At 44.4% G+C, this 13,621-nt stretch overlaps 1 long non-coding RNA gene across 2 annotated transcripts; it reads left to right on the top strand.

Annotated features, from left to right (window-relative positions):
- The first annotated feature begins 2,749 nt into the window (after nt 1–2,749).
- On the top strand, nt 2,750–13,244 carry LOC129524568 (uncharacterized). Of its 2 annotated transcripts, XR_008668390.1 has the most exons (5): nt 2,750–2,821; nt 7,739–7,798; nt 10,009–10,105; nt 10,671–10,734; nt 12,471–13,244. It is a non-coding gene; the product is annotated as an uncharacterized lncRNA (long non-coding RNA). The 2 variants fall into 2 exon arrangements; XR_008668391.1 differs by lacking the exon at nt 7,739–7,798.
- Nucleotides 13,245–13,621: the final 377 nt, after the last annotated feature.

Raw genomic sequence — 13,621 nt, 5'->3', positions numbered from 1 at the left:
TAAGATATTCTGGGACCTTCTCTCTACTCTGTGAAAAGAGATAATTCCCACAAGTGTTTGCCAAAGTCTAATGGCAAGCCCTTGTCTTGGCTTCTGATCGTGACGCTTCTAAAAAGTCAAATCCAAAATTCCTTATAAAAGCTTCACCAAAGCCAACTTAAAAGGAGGCTATATGGCTGAACACTATTATTGCTACACTTTATGTAAGGAACCAGACCAAGTATAATGACACCAGCATTTATTTTATTTATTTATTTTTTCGGAGATGGAGTTTTGCTCTGTTACCCAGGCTGGAGTGCAGAGGCATGACTTTGGCTCACTGAAACCTCTGCCTCCTGGGTTCAAGTAATTCTCCTGCCTCAGCCTCCCAAGTAGCTGGGATTACAGGCACATGCCACCACACCCAGCTAATTTTTGTATTTTTAGTAGAGACGGGGTTTCACCAGTGTTGGCCAGGCTGGTTTCAAACTCCTGACCTCAAGTGATCCACCTGCCTCAGCCTCCTAAAGTGCTGGGATTACAGATGTAAGCCACTGCACCTGGCCCAAAATGTATTTTGCGAATAAATTTGACTTACTATGATTTATTCTTGGTCGAAATGGGGGCACTGGAGAGAGAAAAATTTAGAGATTCTAGCCCTGACCATTGTTTTGAGTTTTTAAATTATGTGACTACAATTTGGACTAATCCTGGATTATTTCCCAGCTACAAGAAATCTCTAAAAAAGAATCAGGTTTTAATTTTCTTTTTTAAAATTATTTATTTATTTATTTGTTTGGAGGGGTGTGTGTGTGTGTGTGTGTGAATTTTCTTCATGAGTCCGGGCATGGTGGCTCATGCCTGTAATCTCAGCACTTTGGGAGGCCGAGGCAGGCGGATCATGAGGTTAGGAGTTCAGGACCAGCCTGGTCAACATAGTGAAACCCCGTCTCTACTAAAAATACAAAAATTAGCTGGGCATGGTGGTGCGTGCCTGTAGTCCCAGCTACTCAGGATGCTGAGGCAGGAGAATCACTTGAACCCAGGAGGTGGAGGTTGCAGTGAGCCGAGATTGTGCCACTGCACTCCAGCCTGGGCAACAGAGGGAGACTCTGTCTCAAAAAAAAAAAATTTTTTTTTCTTCATGATGCTTTTAGTTGGCTCCTTAATGGTATAGGTTTTTCATTTTTGTTGTTCTGGAATAAAAATTCTCACTGTCTCGCTCTCTCTCTCTTTTTTTTTTTTCTGAGACAGTCTCACTTTGCTGCCCAGGCTGGAGTGCAGTGGTGTGATCTCTGCTCACTGCAGCCTCTCCCTCCTGGATTCAAGCCATTCTCCTGCTTCAGACTCCCAAGTAGCTAGGATTACAGGTGTACACCACCAGGCCCGGCTACAAATTCTATTTTTTATTAAATTTTTTATTTTTATTTTTATTGTTCAGAGGCATAGTCTTGCTTAGTTGCACAGGCTGGAGTGCAATGTTGCAATTATAGCTCACTATGGCCTAAAACTGCTGGCCTCAAGTGATCCTCTTGCCCCAGTCTCCTGAGTAGCCAGGACTACAGGGTGTGCACCACCATGCTTGTCTAATTTTATTGTGTTTTAAATTTTTTGTAGAGACATTCTTGCTTTTTAGTCCAGGCTGGTATCAAAACTTCTGGCTTCAAGCAATTCTCCCTTCTTGGCCTCCCCAAGTGCTTGGATTACAGTTGTGAGCCACCATGCCTGGTCTACAAATTCTCTTTTGATTGTAATTCTTGTGTGCATTACATTTCTTTTTGAGACAGAGTCTCGCTTTGTTGCCCAGGCTAGAGTGCAGTGGCATGATGTTGACTCACAGCAACCTCTGGCAAACTCCACCTCCCGGTCTTAAAGTTCCTCCCACCTCAGCTTCCCAAGTAGCTGGGATTACAGGTGTGTGCCACCACACCCAGCTAATTTTTGTATTTTTAGTAGAGATGGTGCTTTGTTATATTGCTCAGGTTGATCTCGAACTCCTGACTTCAAGTGATCTGCCCACCTTGGTGAGCCACCACTCCCAGCCTTGTATTTCTACTGTCTGTCACCCAGGCTGGAGTGCAGTGGCACCATCTTGGCTCACTGCAGCCTCCACCTCCCAAGTTCAAGCAATTCTCCTGCCTCAGCCTCCCCAGTAGCTGGGATTCCAGATGGCCACCACCATGCCTGGCTAATTTTTGTATTTTTAATAGAGATGGGGTTTTACCATGTTGGCCAGGCTGGTCTCAAACTCCTGACCTCAGGTGATCCACCCACCTCTGCCTCCCAAAATGCTAGGATTACAGGCATATGCCACCACACCTGGCCCAAATTATTAATTGTACATATCTCTCATTGTTCTACTTCTTCCAAGAAAACTGAAGTCATGGTATTCTGAAGACTAGAGATGATTCAACAGGCTGTGAATCTATTCCATTTGGAATCCTACTGGGCCTGATCTGTTTTCCATTGCCAAGGCACTGCTGTTTAAGCTATACCATATCAAGCACCCTCCCTAAAGGCTCAGGGGCCATAGTGAAAGAGGACACATGGGATTGTAAGAGCCAGATTATGGGGGTGGAGGGTAAAGGCTGAAGCAAGTCCATCTTGGATGCTAACTCACTATGTTAGCTTCTGATTAACCTCAGTTCCAGGAAGGCTGCTGAAATTTCCAGTTTATGTGTTGTTCCTTGTGTAAGAGCATGGACTTACTGCAAATCCTGCCCTTAGGGCAAATTCCTACCTATTCCTGCAGAAGCATGTGTATCATTCCCCTACGGTTTATAACCCCTGAGTCTGGGGGTAATGGCACGGGGACCCACCAGCTTGTCTGCGGCCATCTGGGGTAGGTTTGCATAAACACACCTGCCCACTGCGAAACAGTTCCTCTTCCTTGCTCTCCTCCCGCCTTTTACTCTGACCCCTTTTCTTTCTTTCTCTCCTTCCTTCCTTCTTTCCTTCCTTCCTTCCTTCCTTCCTTCCTTCCTTCCTTCCTTCCTTTTTTCTTTCTTTTTTGTTTTTGAGATGGAGTCTCACTGTTGCCCAGGGTGCAGTGCAGAGGCACGATCTCGGCTCACTGCAACCTCCAGCCCCTGGGCTCTAGCAATCCTTCCACCTCAGCCTCCCAAATAGCTAGGACCACTGATGCCAGCAACCATGACCAGCTAAATTTTTGTATTTTTGGTAGAGACGGGGTTTCGCCATGTTGCTCAGGCTGATCTCGAACTCCTGAGCTCAAGTGATCCGCCCGTCTCAGCTTCCCAAAGTGCTGAGATTACAGGCATGAGCCACCATGCCCAGCCACCTGAGAGAAATCCTCTTTTCTATGGCCTTGTTGTTCCTATCTTGCTCAGTTTGGATTTTATGCCCGGGCTTTTCTCCTCAGGGTGGAGCTTTGTCCTAGAAAGATGGTTTGGTTTGGTTTGGTTTGTTTGAGAGTTCACAGGGCCCAGACCTCTAGGCCACTCCAGCGTGGCCAGAGGTTTCCCTAGTCTCCATGTGACCACATTTCTTCTCAATGCCAGCTTTGCTGCTGTTCTCCAGTGGCCCACTGAACTTTCCAGTGAGTTCCTTTGGTGATTTGGGGTCATTCAGTTCTTACGGATATCACGAGTCCCTTTACCTTCCATCTCCTTGATGCCGTGTAGGCCATGCAATTACAGGTAGCTTGTTTCCACTCGCTCAAATTTTGGAGCTCAAGGAGAATCTGGTTGCTAGGGTTTGTTGTAGTTGTTGGCCATGGGTTTTTGGTTTTGCTAACCTAGCTGTTGTGAATGTTTTAGTGGTAGGATGCAAGGAGATTCAAAATTGTTCTTCTATCTGATTGCACAACTTGGTAAATTTACTAAAAATTGTTGAATTGTGCACTGAATATGGGTAAATTTAAAAAATATATATGTATATATTTAATAATAAAACAGACATGGGGTCTCACTATGTGGCCCAGGCTGGGCTTGAACTCCTGGGCTAAAGCTATCATCCTGCCTTGGCCTCCCAAAGTGCTAGGATGACAGGCATGAACCACCTACTGCACACGGCTGCTTTTCTGTTCTTAAGACCATTATGCCCACTGTTAGAGAAGCACTACACTTGTTGGTGAAGTGGTCACCTGCAGGAACAGCTCCACCAGGCAGCGTCTTTTTGCAGGGCCAGCAAGACTGGTCACCACTGTTTACCCCACTGATCAGTTCTAGAAGCAAGTAGATCCAGAGACACCACTACTGAGTTTCTTCATGGCCAAGACTTCTGCTCTTCTAGCACTGGGTGGATGATAGGAAACCATGCACATTCCTTTTGGTAAAACAGGGAGCCCACATCTGAAGAACAGCAAGTACCAAATAGGGCAAACTGCGTTAGAAAACCTGGACTTAAATTACAGCAAGGTAGATTGTGATCATATCACCAGGGATGTGAAATGCAGGACTGATGGTTAAGCACTGGCAACTAGAGTAAGACAGGTTCGATTTAAAATGCCATCTCCATCATTTACTAGCTATGTGGTGTTAGGCAAATTTCTTACCCTCTCTGAGCCTCATTTTCCTTGCCTGTTGTTTAGTATTAAGGGTTAAATGAGATAACACATACAAAGGATTTAGTGTAGTAACAGGCATTATCAAGCATTGGTTAAATGCTGGGCTGGGTCTCCAAGACTGTGGGCTCCTCCTTAAAACTCCTTACTGAGAAAGACATTTATCCATTTTTGCAGTTTGACCTCCCCTTGTCTGAGGTCAAGGTGGCAGACTTGCTTCCGGTCTTTCTTAGCTTTACAAGACCTAGGCGAGCCAACACAGAGTTGGTGCAAAATAGAATTTCAGGGAAGTGTCTGCAGGGGGCGGAATTTCAACAGGGAAATAACTATCATTAACGTTTGACACAATCACAGCCATTAGCTATTGTCACTGAAACGATTATCCAGTGGAAGGAAAGCAAACAAAAACCCCTGCACCCTGTGATCAAATGTTTCATAGAAACCATTGCTGACTGGGTGGATACAGTAGGTCGTTCTGTGCTGTGGATACACACCTTTTGTCTCCTACCCAGGCAGGGATCCTGGATGGGGTGAGGCTGTCTGAGCTGCAGGCTTGGGAAGCAAACCAGAAAGGGCAGGGAGGCAGCTTGAGGGCTTCTGTGGGCTGGGCATGTTTTTGCTGTCTCTGCGGGGTTGTTTTGATCTCCCAGGCACAGAACATTTGAGCGCTCTTTGCAAAACCCTTTTTCGGGACTCATTGATGATGAAATGCCACTCCACAGAGGTGATGAGCAAAGGAACACCGCTGGACATCTGGATGGGACACATGCTGGGCCCCTCCACCCCAACATGTCCTCAGTGACACTCATCACTTGCCTCCCAAACTAGTTCCTCCTCCAGTTCAGTGAATTATGTCACCATGACTTAGTCACCATGCTGAAAATCTGGGTGTCCTCTCTCTTCCTTCTCCCTCTCTGCCCGCTTTCCTATCTCCCTGTGGCATTCATAGATTCTAGCTGACTAACACAGAGGCACCCTAGTGCTCACCATGCCTCTCCCACTGAGTGTAGACCATTCCTCCCCACTTGATCATGGCAATGGTCTCTCTAAGTAAATACCTGCCTCTAGCCACAGCCACATGCACCTCACCATTTCCTTGCAGTACTCCCTGGCCATCTTTCTTTATTTTTCTGGAGAAAGGGCCTTGCTCTGTAACTCAGGCTAGAGTGAAGTGGTGTGATCAGAGCTCACTGTAACCTTGAACTCCTGGGCTTAAGCGATCCTCCTGCCCCAGCTTCCTGAGTAGCTAGGACCCCAGGCACACACCACCACTCCTGGCTAATTTTTAAATTTTTTGTAGAGATGAAGTTTTGCTAGGCTGCCCAGGTTCTATCTTTCTAAAACTAGACACACACCCCACTAAAATTTTAGTGACATTATTACCAAAGAAAGGAGAGCACAGATACTAGGAAATATAGCTGTCTTTGTCATGTGCATTATGAGCCAGGCACTGTGCTGAACAATACACATAAATCTCTCAATCATCAAGATTACATGAAAAAAGCATGCAGAACTCTAGGTCAGTGGCATTTCCTTTCCCTTTCCTTCAGTAAGTCTTTTCTCAGCTACAACTTCCTCCTTTAAGGATGCTAGAGATTTTTGCTCAGGGACTGGAGACATTCCCTTATGGAAAACATTATTATGTTCTATTTAATGTATAAGCAAACAGAGGCTCAGAGAGGTTAAGTAAGTTGACTAATGCCACGCAGTAAGGGAAAAAGTCTTAATGTTATCTCGGGTAATCTGACTTCCCAGGCTTCCTGTTTAACCACTTACGCTAAACTAAGGATGAGTAATAAGGTCCTTGCATCTCAGGAACATGGGTCAGTAGGAGAGGTGGATCTAAACAAGTACCGTTAATGAGGTATGACAGATATTCTGGAGACCTGAGGGAGAAGTGGGCCAGTTGTTTTCCTTACCTTTTCTCCACACCTCACAGCTTGGCTTTTACATTGTATCAGCATAGTCTTCACAATTTTGAGGTCAAAATGTTTTAAAATATTAGAAGCCCAGGAGCGGTGGCTCATGCCTGTAATCCCAGCACTTTGGGAGGCACAGGCAGGAGGATCACTTGAGCTTAGGAGTTTGAGACCAGCCTGGCCAACATGGTGAAATCTCGTCTTTACAACAAATACAAAAATTAGCCGGGTATGGTGGTGCACGCCTGTAGTCCTAGCTACTCAGGAGGCTGAGGTGGGAGGATGGCTTGAGCCCCAAGACAGTGGTTGTAGTGAGCTAAGATCATGCCACTGGACTCCAGCCTAGGGGACAGAGTGAGACCCTGACTTAAAAAAAAAAAAATTAGAAAATACTGTACAATTGGAGAATGGGCCCAGTGGAATGATTGTTCTCCACCTAGCTCTGCTCCCGCGTCCCGCAAATTGCGCCCCTACTCAGTGTAGAGCCTTTTACTCCTGCTATTAGGGTCGTGATCCACGAAGCTTCTTCAAAAAGAAGGAAGGAAGGAGAAAGAAAGAAAGGAAGGAAGGAAGGAAGGAAGAGAAAAGAAAAGAAAAGAGAAAAGAAAAAGAGAGAGGGAGAGGGAGAGGGGGAGGGAGGGAGAGAAAAGAAGAAAGAATCTTGAGCAGATTCTGATAAGCTCTGATCTTTGATCTTGGGACATTGGTGAGTATGACATCTTTTTTTTTTTTTTTGAGACGGAGTCTTACTCTGTCGTCCCGGCTGGGGTGCAATGGCGCGATCTCGGCTCACTGCAAGCTCCGCCTCCCGGGTTCGCGCCATTCTCCTGCCTCAGCCTCCTAAGTAGCTGGGACCACAGGCGCCTGCCACCACGCCCAGCTAATTTTTTGTATTTTTTTAGTAGAGACGGGGTTTCACCGTGTTAGCCAGGATGGTCTTGATCTCCTGACCTCGTGATCTGCCCGCCTTGGCCTCCCAAAGTGCTGGGATTACAGGCGTGAGCCACCGCGCCCGGCCAGAGTATGACATCTTTTATGTCAAGGGACAAAACCCTGTTTCTCCCTTTGTGGGGTTACAGCACAAAGTCTGACAGCTCACAAAAATGAACCTTCACAGATCTATCCATCAATTCTTCTCTCTCAGAAAAATGCAGTCGCTACTAAACGGGCCCTGGACTTCATTTCCATGGAGCACTGTATGAGTGTGTCCCTGAAACTAGTATCTTTCTCCCTCCGTCCCTCCTCTCTTCTTTCCTTTCTCTTACTTTCTCTTTTCCTTCCTCCTCAACTGTGTATTAAGATCTTTTTCTGCCAGGTACAGTGCTGGAAGCGGGGATACAGGGACAAATAAGACACATATCCTGTCCCTAAAGAGGTAATGTTCCCATTATAGAAGGGAAGAACATGGACTTTGGGGCCTGAGTGTGTCAAACAAAATTCCATCTCCACTACTTGCCAGCTGTGTGATCTTGACAAGTTCTTTAACCTCTCTGGGTCTCAATTTCCTCATGTGTGAGATAGTCTAACACAGGAATCTGCCTCAGAGTTGTTGTGTGGCTTACAATGAGAGGATTATATATGTTATGCACCTAGAATGGTGCCAGGCACATGAAAATACTACATAGGTATTTATTATTATTTGCATACTGTATAGTACAGTCCTGAAAGCTGCATTCTGATCACTTATATTCTCCCAAGATAAATCACACAGCATGGCACATAGTAACTTCTCAATCCATAAAATCATAATTTGAATGGAAAATTCTGGAATTATTTTAGGTAAGCTGTTATTTTGTTCCTCCTTGCTGAAGTGTGAAGAATACACAAAACTAATCTGTTATGGGAATTTTATGAGTATGACGTCTTTTGTGTCGAGACAAAACAATGATAAAAACCTAGTAGTGAAGACAGGCTGAAAGGCTTAACTACTGCCATCTAAGTTGGCCTGGAATGAATTCTCTACCCTGGGACCCAAAAAGTGGTGATAAGTTATGAATTAAACTGGACAAGACAATCCTAGGCCTGCTGACTCTAACCGGGGATTAGCAATGTGCAATAGAGTTCAGCACTCCAACTTTTCTTTCTTTTTTTATTTTTTTTATTTTTTAGACAGGGTCTCACTCTGTTGCCCAGGCTGGAGTGCAGTGGCACGATCATGGCATACTGCAGCCTTGACTTCCTGGACTCAACCTCCTGAGTAGCTGGGACCACAGGTGGTTGCCACCACGCCTGGCTAATTTATTATTATTATTATTCTCAGAGACAGGGTCTTGCTATGTTGCCCAGGCTGGTCTTGAACTCCTGGGCTCAAGTGATCCTCCTGCCTTGGTGTCCCAAAGTGCTGGGATTACACGCATAAGCCACTGCATCCTGCCAGCACTTCAGCTTTCAGCAAAGGAAAAAGAAAGAACAAATTTTAACCAAGCTTCACCATCCTCACAATACACATCGTGTGTGTGAGAGTGGGGTGGTAGTGTTGGCCAGGGGGTGTGCTGGGAGCATGAATCTGCAGTATCAATTGAGGAAGCCAATATTTTAAGCTATTCTTGGATTGAGTTTTTTTTTCCATTTCTCTTAGAGCATTTATTTATTAATTTTTTGAAGTGAGAGCAAGTTTATTAAGAAAGTAAAGGAATAAAAAGAATGGCTACTCCATAGGCAGAGCAGCCCAGACCATTTCTTTTAAAGGTGTTATTAGGAATAATTATTACTCTCTTGGGGACTTTCTTTTTATAAAGTTAAGTAATCACACGTGTGTTTGAAGTAGGTCAACAAAGAGGAGTTGTCTGGTTTTGCTTTCTAAGCAACTCTGCCTGTATTGTCATCTACATAACTTTTTAATTAAAAGTCTCTTCCAAGTTCACAAATAAGAACTGTCCCCCTGCTGCCTGAAAGCACTGATTTACACTAACAAATGTCTCAAAAAGGCATGTCACAAATATGGGTAGACAAAAAGATTATTCATGTTCACAGGGTTTAAAGCAGGGGTGTCTAATCTTTTGGCTTCCTTGGGCCACACTGGCAGAATTGTCTCAGGCCACACATAAAATACACTAATACTTTCAATAGCTGATGAGCTAAAAAAAAAATTGCAAAAAATATCTAATAATGTTTTAAGAAAGTTTACAAATTTGTGTTGGGCTGCACTCAAAGCTGTCCTGGGCCGCGTTGATTTAAAGCTTTGATTTGAGTGTTTCTACAAAGACAAGTGGGACTGGAACAGCCAATATTATTTCAAAAGTCATGATATTCCTCGGAGCTTGGTAGGGCTCAGGTAACTTATCTGAATCAAAAATTAAAACAGAATGATGCTGTGGGTGAGCCAGGCAGACTTGTGAATGTGACCTTCTTTGGAAAAAGGATCTTTATAGTTGTAATTAACTTGAGGCTCACTCCAAGTCCAGCTGCATCAGTTACTCATTGTGTATCTTGGGCAAGTTTCTTTTCTGAGACTCAGTTTCTTTGTCTACAAATTGGAGCAAATAATAAAACTCTACAATCTTCAAATCCAAAAGTTTTGGAAACTGATGTTCTATTCTTTTATTTTTTATTTTTTTGAGATGAAGTCTCGTTCTTGTCCCCCAGGCTGGAGTGCAATGGCACGATCTCAGCTCACTGCAACCTCTGCCTCCCGGGTTCAAGCAATTCTCCTGTCTCAGCCTCCTGAGTAGCTGGATTACAGGTGCGTACCACCACACCTGGCTAATTTTTTGTATTTTAAGTAGAAACGGGGTTTCACCATCTTGGCCAGGCTGGTCTCGAACTCCTGACTTCAGGTGATCCACCCGCCTCGGCCTCCCAAAATGCTGGGATTACAGATGTGAACCACTGCACCTGGCCTGGAAACTGATATTCTATTTTTAACTACTTTGGTGATGAAATCTAATTGACCTGAACTAATTTATTCATAAAACCCTTTCATGTGGCTTTTTATAGTCAGTGTTTATTTTATTTAATGTTAATCTACATGTTTTGCTACACAATTATTAAAGTATTAGTTTAATAACTGGAGTACAACCCCAGACCCTGCTAGGGGTGGCACGTACTATGTTATACTTGTAACATTTTTTTTCTTAAAAATGTATACAATTTTGAGTTTCAAAACACACCTGGCCCCAAAGATTTCAGACAACAAACTGTGGACCCATATCTTCCTCATAGGATCATGACAACAGCATGAAACAATGCAAGTAGAATTTCTGGAATACCCTATGTTAATGCCATTTCCCTTCCCCTTTTCCCTGAAGAGTCTTTTCGAAGGCACCAACTATTTCCTTCAAGCAGCAGCCAGAGATCTTTGCTCAATAACTGGTAAGGTTTTTCTAAACTTTTGTCATCTATATCTGTTGGCCCAACTTGCCTACTAGTCTGTAAACTCCTTCAGGGTAGGGATTGTGTTCCAGTGATTAGCGGCACACAGTCTTCCAAAAGTTTAACAAATATTTAAAAAATGGGCTGGGCACGGTGGCTCACGCCTGTAATCCCAGCTCCTTGGGAGGCTGAGGCAGGAGAATTGCTTGAACCCAGGAGGCAGAGGTTGTGGTGAACAGAGATCACACCATCGCACTTCAGCCTGGGCAACAAGAGTGAAACTCCGTCTCAATAAATAAATAAATAAATAAATAAATGCAGCAATTATTTATTAGATTTCTGGTGGGACTCATAGTCTCCTGATCACATTTTGGGTAGGGATGCACCATGGAAAGGGGATTTACTACAGAAGTACAAGAAAAGTTTTGGAGTCTTGGGGAAGCCAGCAGAAGAGCGCAGCCGTGGGAGGCAATGATAGGGACTCCCTGCATCCAGGTTTGCTTGGCACTCTCCCACTTTAAACCTGTTGTCACAGGACAATCATTGACTCATGTATTAGTCTGTTCTCACGCTGCTAATAAAGACATACCTGAGACTGGGTAAGTTATAAAGAAAAGAGGTGTTTTTGCTTTTGTTTTTGTTTTGAGACAGAGTCTCACTCTGTCGCCCAGGCTGGAGTACAGTGGTGCAATCTTAACTCACTGCAACCTCCGCCTCCTGAGTTCAAGTGATTCTCATGCCTCAGCCTCTGAGTAGCTGGGATTACAGGTGTGCACCACTATGCCTGGCTAATTTTTGTAATTTTAGTAGAGACAGGGTTTCACCATGTTGGCCAGGCTGGTCTCGAACTCCTGGCCTCAAGTGATCCACCCACCTTGGCCTCCCAAAGTGCTGGGATTACAGGTGTGAGCCACTACGCCTGGCCAGAAAGAGGTTTAATTGACTCACAGTTCAGCGTGGCTGGGGAGGCCTCAGGAAACTTAACAATCGTGGTGGAAGGGGAAGCAAACAGGTCCTTCTTCACATGACAGCAGCAAGAAGAAGTGCTGAGCAAAAGGGGGAAAAACCCCTTATAAAACCATCAGATCTCATGAGAACTCATTCACTATCATGAGAACAGCAGCATGGGGGTAACCATCCCCATGATTCAATTACCTGCCACTGGGTTCCTCCCATGACACGTCTGGATTATGGGAACTACAATTCAAGATGAGATTTGGGTGGGGACATAGCCAAACAATATCAACCCCCATTTTTTCTCTTGCATTCTCAAATATATCTTCATTTGGATAAATCATGTGGACACCCTGTACAAGCAGCACCAGGGGGCAGTCTCAGGGTGGAAGGAGTTTTTTTGTGTGCAGAGTGGAAGGGGAGGGAGGTTCACTAAAAGGAGAGAAGAGGGTGCCTAGAAAGGCAGACTTGAGGGGTGGAGGAGACAGAAGTGAGGCTAGCAAAAACCTAGATCCCCTTAGCAATGATTAAGAGCATAGTCTTTGGAATCAATAGACATGAGGTTACATGCCAGCTGTATAACTTATTGACTGTCTAACATATTGTAGTGGGTTAAATTGTGGCCTCTAAAAAGATACATCCATGTCTTAACTCTAGGAACTTATGAATGTGACTCTTGGAAAAAGAGTCTTTGTAGATGTAATTAACTTAAGGCTCTCGAGAGGAGATCATCCTGGATTATTCTGGTGGGTCCTAAATCCAATGACAAATATCTTTATAAGAGAAACACAGAGGAGAGACCCAGAGAGGAGGAGAAGACCGCATGAAGATGGAGCAGAGACTGGAGTTATTCAGCCAAGTCAAGGAATGCCTGGAGCCACCAGAAGCCGGAAGAGGCAAGGAAGGATCCTCCCTTAGAGCATTTGGAAGAGTGTGGCCCTGCCAACACCTTGATTTCAAACTTCTGGCCTCCATAACTATGAAATAAATTCTTGTTGTTTTAAGCCACCAAGTTTGTGGCAACTTCTTACAGCAGCCCTAGGAGACTAACACACAGAGTGTGAGTTACCTAAACATTGTGAGCCTCAGTTACCTTATCTGAAAATGGGGCTAAAACTTAGACCTACCTTTTAGGGCTGCTTTAAGGAGTAATAGAAATTATACATAGGAATTACATGGCACCAAGTTGTTCCTTAATAGAGGGAAACTGTTATGATGGTGGAAGAGCAGTAATGAAATACTGAATTCATCCAGCAGATGGCAGAAGATGGATTTGCAAACAAGAGGACTTCATAAGGTTTGCTGCCCAGCAATGCAGCTCCAGGCCTAAAGTAGCCTTCCTAGCTCACAAACTGATGAGGATTTACCCTCGCCAACTCAAGCGTGCTCTCAGCTCTGTAGAAACTAAACTAATTCTATTTTCCTTTGACCATTGTACACCACAGAGGCTGGCAATGGAGAATATAAAGAGTGGTGCAACAGAAAATACCCGGGTTCTAGGCTCAGCTCTGTCACCTCATTAGGATTCAGTTTGCCCATCTGTAAAGTAGTGACAAGATGAAATACCAAGTGTAACGTAATTAAAGGGCTGTTGTGATACCAAAATAACATAATGTGTAAAAGTGCTAAAAACAAGATGCCATAAAGCACAGAAGGGGCCCAGGAGAGATTAATTCATGGAGAACTTACTCATTTTTTTGAGACAGAGTCTCACTGTGTTGCTCAGGCTGGAGTGCAGTGGCGCGATCTCAGCTAACTGCAATGTCTGCCTCCTGGGTTCAAGTGATTCTTGTGCCTCAGCCTCCTGAGTAGCTGAGACTACAGGTGCACGCCACCAAGCCTGGCTAACATTTTTTGTATTTTTAGTAGAGATGGGGTTTCACTATGTTGGCCAGGCTGTTCTCAAACTCCTGTCCTCAAGAGATCCGCCCGC

Source organism: Gorilla gorilla, chromosome 1 (genome assembly GCF_029281585.2).
Source record: "Gorilla gorilla gorilla isolate KB3781 chromosome 1, NHGRI_mGorGor1-v2.1_pri, whole genome shotgun sequence".
In the NCBI taxonomy this organism is placed as follows: domain Eukaryota; kingdom Metazoa; phylum Chordata; class Mammalia; order Primates; family Hominidae; genus Gorilla; species Gorilla gorilla.
This window is presented reverse-complemented; position numbering and strand designations above follow the sequence as displayed.